The sequence below is a fragment of the Triticum urartu genome, chromosome 5A (genome assembly GCF_056163025.1).
Source record: "Triticum urartu cultivar PI428250 chromosome 5A, HENAU_Tu73, whole genome shotgun sequence".
Taxonomy (NCBI): Eukaryota; Viridiplantae; Streptophyta; class Magnoliopsida; order Poales; family Poaceae; genus Triticum; species Triticum urartu.
The window spans coordinates 392543650-392555546 of NC_141877.1; positions in this window are offsets into that span (position 1 = coordinate 392543650).

The window sequence follows — 11897 nt, forward strand, 5'->3', positions numbered from 1 at the left end:
TGACAGGACTGGGTGGAGACATCGGAGCAGATTAACTGTCCGGCCCCTCTGCCCGAAGACACTGCGGACGCTCTCCTAACAGAGATGCAGACTCCGGCTCCTTATGAGGTGCCGGAGAAGACCAAGAAGAAGGCCAAGGGAACCCAAAAGAGTTCTCGGCGCCAGGTGATATCGGACTCATCGTCCGATAACACCGAGACACACTCCTCCCGTGAAAACGAGGAGAAGGAAGATGAAGATTCTCCCCCTCCAGCCGGGGGAGACAAGAAAAGGAAGGCCGCCCCAACCGGGGTGGCCGAAGGGTCCAAGAAGGGAAGGACTCTCCTTCCGGACTGCTCCACCACCGCCACCGACGGCGAAGACGAGTGGCTGCTCAGGGCCAAGCCCCTGGCGAAGTCGTAAGTATTCGGATACCAGAGTAACTCATAGCATACCTTTATCGCACTGCTTCTCCTAATGTCGAATATGATTATGCAGTCCGCCCCAAGCCCGTATCGATGCATCATCGTCGGACGGTTCCTTGGACTCGTCGGACATGAATAGTGATACACTTCCAACCGCCTCCTCCCCTTACCCTACGGACAACGCCGAGGTATTGTCTCAAGGGGCACCAAGCCGAGGGGAGATAGTCCCGGAGGCGCCTCAAGGCGACCTTCCGGACTCCAGGAGCAAAGGGAGCAAGGCTCCCGGGGGCTCCAAGTTCGGCTCTTAGTCAAACACCGCGCTGGAACCTCCAGTGGTTCTGGACTCGGGCAGGCGGCCCCCTTCGAAAAGGGGCAAGCCGCCCGTGCCGGTGACCTATGTCCATCCAAAGGCACCAGACAGCCTGCTGGTAGCGCTTCACGGCGCTTTCATCGACGAAGAGCACCGCACTATAGTGCGGTGATCAAGAAGGTTCAGTCTGCCAAGAGCGGACTGACTGAAGCCTGTGCCAGCCTTCTAACAGGCTTTGAGGTAAGTATTTAAAATATAGGAGAAGTATTACCGCATAGACAATAGCCCCTGATGCTCTGTTTGGTGTTTCACAAAGAAAAAGCCGAATAGAGGATCAAATAATATCTGCAGGAGTCTAATATAAGTAATTCTGTATGCGTATGCAGGCTTCGCTGCTGACCTCTGCCGCACTGACTGCGGAGGTCGCCGCACTGAAGCAGGACCTCGAGGGGTCCGGGAAAGCGCTGAGCCTTGCCAAGAGGCAGCTCGAGGAGAACAAGGGTAAGTAATACCTTGTCTATATATAAAAGAAAAATGTGGTTGCGAAATGACAGGATCATCGTGAATGTGCCAGGGGCCATGACCGAAGTGGCGACCCTGAAGCAAGCATTGTCCGAGGACGAAAACAAAGCAGCCAAGGAGCGCACCGAGCGGGAAAAGCAAGAGGCACGGGTGGGCGAGGTGCAGCAAGAGCTCCAGACTCTCGTGACGAAGCACGAGGCTTTGGAGCTTGACTCGAAGACGCGAGAGTCTGAGCTTGCCACGGCCCTCGAGAGCGCAAAGAATGCCAAGGCTGAAGCCCAAAAGGCCCTCCAGGATATTGAGGCGATGAGGAAGATAGCGGCGGGTAAGGCATTCAATATGCAAAGCAAGCATGTGAAAATAAATTACTTGTTACTTACCCGAGTCCGGAGCTCTCCAGGAGCATTCACAGATTTTCCCCGCAGCGTGTCGGATGCCGCGAAGTTTTACCAGGCCGAGGAGGGAAGCTCGACGAAGAAGCTGTTCTGGTCTCAGTATACTAGGACCGAACACCCGATGCCTATAAGCGACCAGCTGAAGCAACTGGTCGAGCTGCACAAGGCGGCCGAACAGTCCATGAGGGGCCTTATAGTCCGGATGTGGCCTAGCGACTCCCTTCCCAACAGCTACTTTGGCCTGGTGAGGCGGCTTGTGGATGCCTGCCCACGGCCGGAGGCCATAAAGCGGTCCGTTTGCATCGAGGGTGCATGTCGGGCCTTTGCCTGTGCGAAGGTGCACTAGGCCAAGATGGACGCTGAGAAGCTGGTGAAGGAGGGGCCACCGCAGGGCAAGGAGCATCGCCACCCCGAAATTTATTATGAGGGTGTCCTGAAGGGTGCCCGTCTTGTGGCGGACGAGTCAGTTTTAGCTTTCTCTACTAAGGTGCTTAGCCCAGCTGAACCGGGGCACAATCGCAGTAGTTCTCCTAGTGCTACCTTAGCCGATATAGCGAGACGTAAGGTACCAAAACATGGGAGCCGGGCAAACCCAACTATTGACCCAAGACATGATTCGGAGCTGATGCATATAATGCTATAAGTTCGGGGTGCCGCACTGTCGAAAGTGTTCGGACTTCTCACGCCGTATTATGGGGTATGCTTAAGCCCCTGGCGTATTGGCCGTACCAGAGTGTACGGGTGCTGAATGTCATGAATGAACATATATATATATATATAAAGAAGAATAGTGAATGCGATAATAGCCTAGTGTTATGCATTGTTTATTCAAAAAGGTGCGTCGAAGCAGAAAGATACAAGTAGTGCCATAAGCAAAAAGTAGGACTATTTGACATGTCCCCTCCACGGGCAAGCTGAGGAATGGTATTTAAAGCAGGTATTTCACTCGTTATCAGAGACCACCTGGGAGTTCCGTGGTGCGACGTAGCTTTCTACCTCCTTGGTTGTTGCATCATGTGTCCGGCAATCATACTGCCGGATAGGGTTTCGAGAGATTAAAGTCCTGAAAGAGAGAAAAATAACAAAGCGGGAAGCCCCTAGTGCGGTTGAGACGCGTCTTGGGGCGTGCCGTAGTCGTGCCCCCCTCCCCACCTGTGCCCATGGTATTTTCAATGCGTAATTATGTACGCGTGGCACGGATTTCGCCGTTTGGCTGGGACTGGGATGGGGGCCGCATTGCTATGCGAGCTCGGAACGTGCCAGGAGGTCTTGTTGCCAATTACTCCGGGCACGCTTGAAGGTGTCCGGGTCCTTAATCGCCGAACTGGTGGATTGCCTTAAGAGGCTGCTTTGCGCTTCTGCTGCGAGGGCCGCGGTGTGCTCCTCCGTGCGGAGAGAGCGCTCTGTGTTTCCATTGACTGTGATGACCCCCCGAGGTCCTGGCATCTTGAGCTTGAGGTATGCATAATGCGGTACCACATTGAATCTCGCAAATGCGGTTCGCCCGAGCAGTGCATGATAGCCGCTGCGGAACAAGACTATATCGAAGATTAACTCCTCGCTTCGGAAGTTATCCGGGGATCCGAAGACCAGTTCCAGTGTGACTGAGCCTGTGCAATGGGCCTCTACACCTGGTATGACGCCTTTGAAGGTTGTTTTTGTGGGCTTGATCCTTGAGGGGTCTATACCCATTTTGCACATTGTGTCCTGATAAAGCAGGTTCAGACTGCCGCTGCCATCCATAAGGACTCGACTGAGGTGAAATCCGTCGATGATTGGGTCTAGGACCAGTGCGGCGAATCCGCCATGACGGATACTAGTGGGGTGGTCCCTGCGATCGAAGGTGATCGGACAGGAGGACCATGGGTTGAACTTTGGGGCGACTGGCTCCAACGCATATACGTCCCTTAGCGCACGCTTCCGCTCCCTCTTGGGGATGTGGGTTGCGTATATCATGTTCACCGTCCGCACTTGTGGGGGGAACCTCTTCTGTTCTCCGGTGTTCGGTTGCCGGGGCTCCTCCTCGTCATCGCTATGTGACCCCTTATCTTTGTTTTCGGCATTTAACTTGCCGGCCTGCTTGAACACCCAACAATCCCTGTTGGTGTGGTTGGCTGGCTTGTCGGGGGTGCCGTGTATTTGACACGAGCGATCGAGTATACGGTCCAAACTGGACGGGCCCGGAGTGCTTCTTTTGAATGGCTTTTTCCGCTGACCGGGTTTAGAGCCTTTGAATCCAGCATTGACTGCCGTATCCTCAGTATTGTCGCTGTTAATGCGGCGTTTGTGTTTGTTGCGACGTGACCTGCCATTGCCATCCTTGGTAACCAAAGTACCATGGTTCTTTGATATGTTATTGCTGCAAGCCAGCCAGCTGTCTTCTCCCGTGCAAAAGCGGGTCATGAGTGTCATGAGGGCTGCCATAGATTTCGGCTTTTCCTGGCCAAGGTGCCGGGCGAGCCACTCATCGTGGATGTTGTGCTTAAAAGCTTCTAGGGCCTCTGCATCCGGACAGTCGACGATTTGATTTTTCTTTGTCAGGAACCGTGTCCAAAATTGCCTGGCCGATTCCTCTGGCTGCTGAATTATGTGGCTCAAGTCATCGACATCTGGTGGTCGCACATAAGTGCCCTGGAAGTTGTCGAGGAATGCGCCTTCCAGATCTTCCCAACAGCCAATAGATTCTGCTGGCAGGCTGTTGAGCCAATGCTGAGCTGGTCCTTTGAGTTTAAGTGGGAGGTAAGCGTGTAGATCGTCACCGCGGGCCATGTGGATGTGCAGGAGGAAGTTCTCGATGCATACCGCAGGATCTGTTGTGCCATCGTATGGTTCTATATTTACGGGTTTGAAACCCTCTGGGATTTGATGATCCATTACTTCGTCTGTGAAGCATAGGGGGTGTGCGGCGCCTCTGTACTGGGCTATGTCGCGACGCAGCTCAAATGAGTCTTGTCCGCTGTGTTCGGCCCGACCGGATTTACTTTTACTGTATCCGGCGTGACGGTTATCGTCCCGCGTGGTGGCGCGCCCTCGTGATCCGTAGATCGATCTTGCGTGTTTTGCTTTGTCCTCCAATACGTCTCGCAGGTCTAGCGTGTTTCCCCATGCCTTGACATTTTTATTTGAGTGGCGTCGGGGTGCGGGCTGAGCTTTTGGCTGAAATGCCTCTCTGTCGCGGCCACAAGGTGGCCGATCATCCGCGTCATACGCTGGGGATGTAGGTTTTAATGCTTCCTCCTCCAGTTGGGGTAGCAACCTGCGCTTCGCGTAACTCTTGGAGGGGCGTTCGAGTTCATATTCCTCGGCCGCAAGGACTTCAGTCCATCTGTCGGCTAGCAAATCTTGATCAGCTTGAAGCTGCTGCTGCTTTTTCTTGAGGCTATTTGCCGTGGCTATAAGCCTGCGCTTGAAGCTTGTTCGGCGGGATCCTCCGGCATGACAAATTCGTCGTCGTCGAGGCTTGCCTCGTCTTCGGAGGGGGCATGTAATTATTATCCCCCGCCTCTCCATCTGCCGCTCTCTCGGGAGGGCTGGCTTCTCTATCCTCCTGCTCTAAATCTTGCTGGAGGGGATTGTTGTCGTCTTTGGCACTGTCCGGAGTGCTATTATCTCCTGTGCCGGTGTCACCGCTTTTGCTTTGGCGAGACTTAGAGCGGCGCCGCTGACGTTGACGCTTGGGTTGCTCCTTGGAGGGGTCATCCTCCGCTGTCTCGTCGCCATTGCCTTGTTTGGATGTGTCCACCATGTATATATCATATGATGAGGTGGCTGTCCAGTGCACTATGGGCAGTGGTTCCTCTTCGTCTCCCGCATCGTCGTCCATACCGTCGATGTCTTCGGAGTCGAAGTCGAGCATGTCGGTCAAATTGTCGACAGTGGCTACTAAGTGGGTGGTGGGTGGGTGGTGAATTTCTTCGTCATCCGCATCCCAATCCTGCCGAACATGGTTCGGCCAGGACTCTCCTGACAAGGAGAGAGACTTTAACGAGTTCAGTATGTCGCCGAAGGGCGAGTGCTGAAAGATATCCGTGGAGGTAAACTCCATGATCGGTGCCCAGTCGGATTCGATTGGCACGGGCGCAGGCGGTTCGGAGTCCGTGGCCGGGGAAGGATCCGGCAGCTTGTCATCACGGCTCTTGTGAAGGGTAAGGTTGATACTCGGCTCGATCGCCGCTGAGGATACGGCCTCTGTGGCAGGGTCCATCCACCCGTCCATGGATGGCACAACTGGCTCCGAATTGAGGGTTGGAGCGGTTGCCGACGCAATCTCCAGAATACTGCCCGATGGCAGAGCTAAATCATGCTCATCGTGACCATGCGGCGCACTAGGCAGGGGCTCGAATCCGTCGAAGATCAAGTCTCCGCGGATATCGACCGTGTAGTTTAAGCTTCCAAACCCGACCTGGTGGCCAGGGGCATAACTCTCGATCTGCTCCAGATGGCCAAGCGAGTTGGCCCGCAGTGCGAAGCCACCGAAAACAAAGATCTGTCCGGGGAGAAAAGTCTCACCCTGGACTGCATCGCTATTGATGATCGAAGGAGCCATCAAGCCTAACGGCGACGACACAGAGGAACTCTCAATGAAAGCACCAATGTCGGTGTCAAAACCGGCGGATCTCGGGTAGGGGGTCCCGAACTGTGCGTCTAAGGCAGATGGTAACAGGAGGCAGGGGACACGATGTTTTATCCAGGTTCGGGCCCTCTTGATGGAGGTAAAACCCTACGTCCTGCTTGATTATTCTTGATAATATGGGTAGTACAAGAGTTGATCTACCACGAGATCAGAGAGGCTAAACCCTAGAAGCTAGCCTATGGTATGATTGTATGTTGTCCTATGGACTAAAACCCTCTAGTTTATATAGACACCGGAGGGGGCTAGGGTTACACAAGGTCAGTTACAAAGGAGGAAGTATCCATATCCGTATTGCCTAGCTTGCCTTCCACGCCAAGTAGAGTCCCATCCGGACACGGGACGAAGTCTTCAATCTCGTATCTTCATAGTCCAACAGTCCGGCCAAAGGATATAGTCTGGCTGTCCGGAGACCCCCTAATCCAGGACTCCCTCATATACAAACGGTTTTTAACCTCTTTCCGCGACGGCGTTTGGAACCGTTGCCAAGTGAGTGTGGGCGATAGGGGGGGTCCTTCCCACACGACCCAGAAATCGTTGAGGATAGGCCCTCCTGGGACACCAAATGAGCTCGTGTGTGATTGGGTGTGGCATTGAAACCCAATCATTTTCGTAAGTATGTACATCCCATACGGTGAATCCCAGAAAAACATTTCTGTAGGTATGTATACCACACACAATTATTTGTGTGGAAACGTCTGTGCAAGGTGGCCTAACGCAAATAGTTTGGTGCCGGAAGCCGTGTGTGATTGTTGTTGATCGAAGACGCCTACTTTCTAGAAATCGTGTGGATTGTTTGAGTTCATCGCCCACGGTGTTGTCTGAGTAACCGTCGGAAATAGAAAACCCCAATAAGTAGGGTAATTAGCCTATCATTGATAATCCATGTACTAATCAAATTGATATTTCTTATAAAACACGTCAGATATTTCATATTCGTATAAAAGCAACTAGGATTTCATAATCGAATTACATCAGATAGCTTCAGCACTCAGTTACGCCATTACACAACAGCACCAAATTTCACACGCAACATCAAAAACCTTTGGAAAGTAGCATCATACACGGTAAATAGACAGATGAATCTCATCTGTGAAACTGTAGAAGCGGAAGGCAAATATTGAGCCTTCAGTGATGTTGAATGTCCTTGCAACTTTAGGCAAGTGGCTATGGATAATTGCCTGCCTAACCTTCGTCCTCTTCAGCAAGACTTCAATATTGTACCGTGGGTGTTGAATGAATACCTTCCTCGCCTCTTGACCATGCAGGTGGTTTGAGAGGTAATCATAGCTGAACTGCTTTGCAAAGTACTAAAAACAAAGAAATGCATAAATCGCTGTTATACATTTTGAAATGACGCAAGGGGTAAAAACAAGGTAAAAGAGTTAGTACCATCCTACAGTTGACTGATGTCTTCTTCATTGTGCAAACAAAGGTCTTGTTGCTATTCGTTGCAAGTGTCTTCATCCTAACAATCTTTCTGAGTTTCTTGACTTGACTGATATTCATGTACATCTCATTTCCCCATATGCAAAATGGGTCGAATAGTGGGTCTAAGCCTTTGACAGCAGGACCTACATGTGCAAGACCAAATTGTAGGAAACATAAATATTAGAAAGATTCCTGCAACTGCACAAACCTCGATGGTAAACCGCAGTGTCTCCCATTGTTTCCCTGCAACACACATAAGGAAGATCTTAATCAGGTTAACTAAGAGTTGCCATACTATAGGTAGAATATGTATTGAGTACAACCAAATTCGATTGGTGTCACATGCATAACAATACAAAATTGAACCCACAGCAAATGAAAATCAAATTGGAGAACTGAACTAAAGAGTTAAATGGACAACAGACCAAATGAACCAAAATAGTTAACTGAGCACGACATTGCAGAATAGAAACATGTACTAGAAGATAAGACAGTTAACAAAAAAATGCTTGAGAACAATACTACGAAATGTAGCAATTGTTGGACCGAAGTGTTAACTGAACATTACATTTCGGAGGACCAAACTGTTAACTGAACATCAGATTGCATATTAATATTACAGAGGACAAATCGCTAGAAGCACTGGCGGTGGCCTCGATAAAACATCACAAACTGTTATTTAAAGTAGACAACCGTGTTGCGGTGTCGACGGTGGCCTCGAAGACGAGGTGCTCCTCCAAGATCTGGCAGTCGGCATGCATGGCAGCCATAGCGACCTCGTGCGTGCGTGCGGCCACATGCTACTGAGCTCCATGTTATACTGCGTGCAAAATGGCTATGGGCGGCGCTTAATTGGAGGAGGGGGACAATGATTTCGATGGAAGGTGTAGCACCGTCGGTCGGGGCATGTGGGACGGAAAAGGAGGAGGATGGTGTGGATGGGGTGTGGATTACTTGACCACATCGACGAGGCCGCGCAACAAGAAGAAGGGTCGCCAGCGAGGAGGCGGCGCTTCAAAAGAAGGGTCACCGGCGAGGAGGCTGAGCTGCAAGAAGAAGGGTCGCCGGTGAGGCAGCTGAGATGCCAGTAAGCAGCAGTGAAGGTTTGAACTTGGAAAGCAAGGAGGAACAGTGGAAATGTGGCTTTTGGTGGGAGGGAACGGCGGGGAGATAGATATTTTCGCGGTGGCAAAAAAATTTCGCTCGGTGCCACGAGAAACTAACGTGCAAGTGTGGTTCAAGCGGGGGCGGTGGACTGTAGACGACGAAGCTTCCTGCGTAAGCCAGACAACACGGTGCGCCAAGATATTTTATATCACATCCCACACGATTATTTCTAGTAACTGTTTGTGGTATACCTGATTTTTTCATTATGTTTTGAAAGACAAAATGGCGTGACGAAGGGAAAGGATGGTGTTTGAATTGCTAGAATATTTACGTACAGTGAACATGCAACTAGTACATGAGTGTCATGTTTAAATTTGGAATTATTCCGGATTCGTTTGGCATTTTATGCATTAATTGAGTTTCTGGGCATTTAATGTGCATAATTCAAATTTGAACTACAAGCACATGCTCCAGTGCACCAAAGTTTGTTGAAAAATCACATGCGTGTCCTTGCATGAATTTATAGGTCCCATGCAAGAAATGGGAATGAAATTTGAACATTTGGACGTCGTGGCTCGGCCAGAAAGATTGAGAAACTTGGTTTTCTAATTCCTGTAAATCCAAAACATGCTTGAAAATCATAAAACTTGGCATGGTGTCATAACATGGCACCAACATGATGTAGTAATTTTTTTGACCGAATTGGGACAAACTTTGGTGTAAGCTTCTTGCAAACCGGAGCTTCCCTCAAGAAGGCTCGTGGTTTCGAGAGGGAACGTGTCAGCTCTGTGTGCGAAACGACATACGTACACTTCCTTTTCCTGCCTTAATTTGGTTTACACAGGCAGATTAGACTAAATAGAAGTATCAAGCTAAATTTTGGAATTATTCCAGGTTTCTTTGGCATTTTTATGTATTAATTGAGTTTCTGGGTATTTAATGTGCATAATTCAAATTTGAACTACAAGCACATGCTCCAATGCACCAAAGTTTGTTGAAAAATCAAATGTGTGTTCTTGGGTAAATTTATAGGTCCCATGCAAGAAATGAGAATGAAATTTAAACATCTGGGCATCGTGGCTCGGCCGTAAAGATTGAGAAACTTGATTTTTTAATTCCTGTAAATCCAAAACACGCCTGAAAATCATGAAACTTGGCATGATGTCATGACATGGCACCACCATGTTGTGGTATTTTTTGGCCGAATTGGGACAAGCTTTGGTGTAAGCTTCTTGCAAACCAGAGCATCCCTCAAGAAGGCTCGTTGTTCCAAGAGGGAACGTGTCACCCCCGTGTGCGAAACAACATACCTACACCGCCTTCTCCCGCCCTAATATTTTTACACAGGCAGGTTAGACCAAATAGAACTATCGTGCTAAAATTTGGAATTATTCCGGATTCGTTTGTCATTTTTATACATTAATTAAGTTTCTGGGTATTTGATGTGCATAATTCAAATTTTAACTACAAGCACATGCATGCTCCAGTGCACCAAAGTTGTGTGTCCTTGGTTGAATTTATAGGTCCCATGCAAGAAATGAGAATGAAATTCAAACATCTGGGCATCGTGGCTCGGCCGTAAAGATTGAGAAACTTGGTTTTTTAATTCCTGTAAATCCAAAACACGCCTGAAAATCGTGAAACTTGGCATTGTGTCATGAAATGGCACCAACATGCTGTGGTAATTTTTTTGGCCGAATTGGGAAAAACTTTGGTGTAAGCTTCTTGCAAACCGGAGCTTCCCTCAAGAAGGCTCGTGGTTCCGAGAGGGAACGTGTCACCTCCATGTGTGAAACGACATACATACACTGCCTTCTCCCGTCTTCATTTTTTTACACACGTAGATTAGACCAAATAGAAGTATCGTGCTAAATTTTGGAATTATTCTGGGTTCGTTTGACCTTTTTATACATTAATTGAGATTCTGGGCATTTAATGTGCATATTTCAAATATGAACTACAAGCACATGCTCCAGTGCACCAAAGTTTGTTGAAAAATCACATGTGTGTCCTTGGGTGAATTTATAGGTCCCATGCAAGAAATGAGAATGAAACTCAAACATCTGGGCGTCGTGGCTCGACCATAAAGATTGAGAAACTTAGTTTTTTAATTCTTGTAAATCCAAAACATGCCTAAAAATCATGAAACTTGGCATGGTGTCATGACATGGCACCAACATGCCGCGGAATTTTTTTGTCTGAATTGGGACAAGCTTTGGTGTAAGCTTCTTGCAAACCAGAGCTTCCCTCAAGAAGGAACGTGTCACCTCCGTATGCGAAACGACATACGTATACTGCCTTCTCCCACCTTAATTTATTTAAACAGGCAAATTAGACCAAATAGAAGTATCGTGCTAAATTTTGAATTATTCCGGGTTCATTTGACCTTTTTTATACATTAATTGAGTTTCTGGACATTTAATGTGCATAATTCAAATTTGAACTACATGCACATGCATGCTCAAGTGCACCAAAGTTGGTTGAAAAATCACATGTGTGGCCTTGGGTGAGGTCCCATGCAAGAAATGAGAATGAAATACAAACATCTGGGCGTCGTGGCTCGGCCATAAAGATTAAGAAACTTAGTTTTTTAATTCCTGTAAATACAAAACACGTCTGAAAATCATGAAACTTGGCATGGTGTCATGACATGGCACCAACATGCTGCGGTAATTTGTTTGGCCGAATTGGGAAAGCTTTGGTGTAAGTTTCTTGCAAACCGGAGCTTCCCTCAAGAAGGCTCGTGATTCCCAGAGGGAACGTGTCACCTCCGTGTGCGAAACGACATACGTACACTGCCTTCTCCCACCTTTATCTTTTTCCATAGGTAGATTAGACCAAATAGAAGTATCGTGCTAAAATTTGAAGTTATTCTGGATTAGTTTGGCCTTTTTTTATACATTAATTTATTTCTGGGCATTTAATGTGCATAATTCAAATATGAACTACAAGCAGATGCTCCAATGCACCAAAATTGGTTGAAAAATTACATGTGTGTCCTTGGGTGAATTTTTAGGTCCCATGCAAGAAATGAGAATAAAATTCAAACATTTGGGCGTCGTGGCTCGACCATAAAGATTGAGAAACTTGGTTTTTTA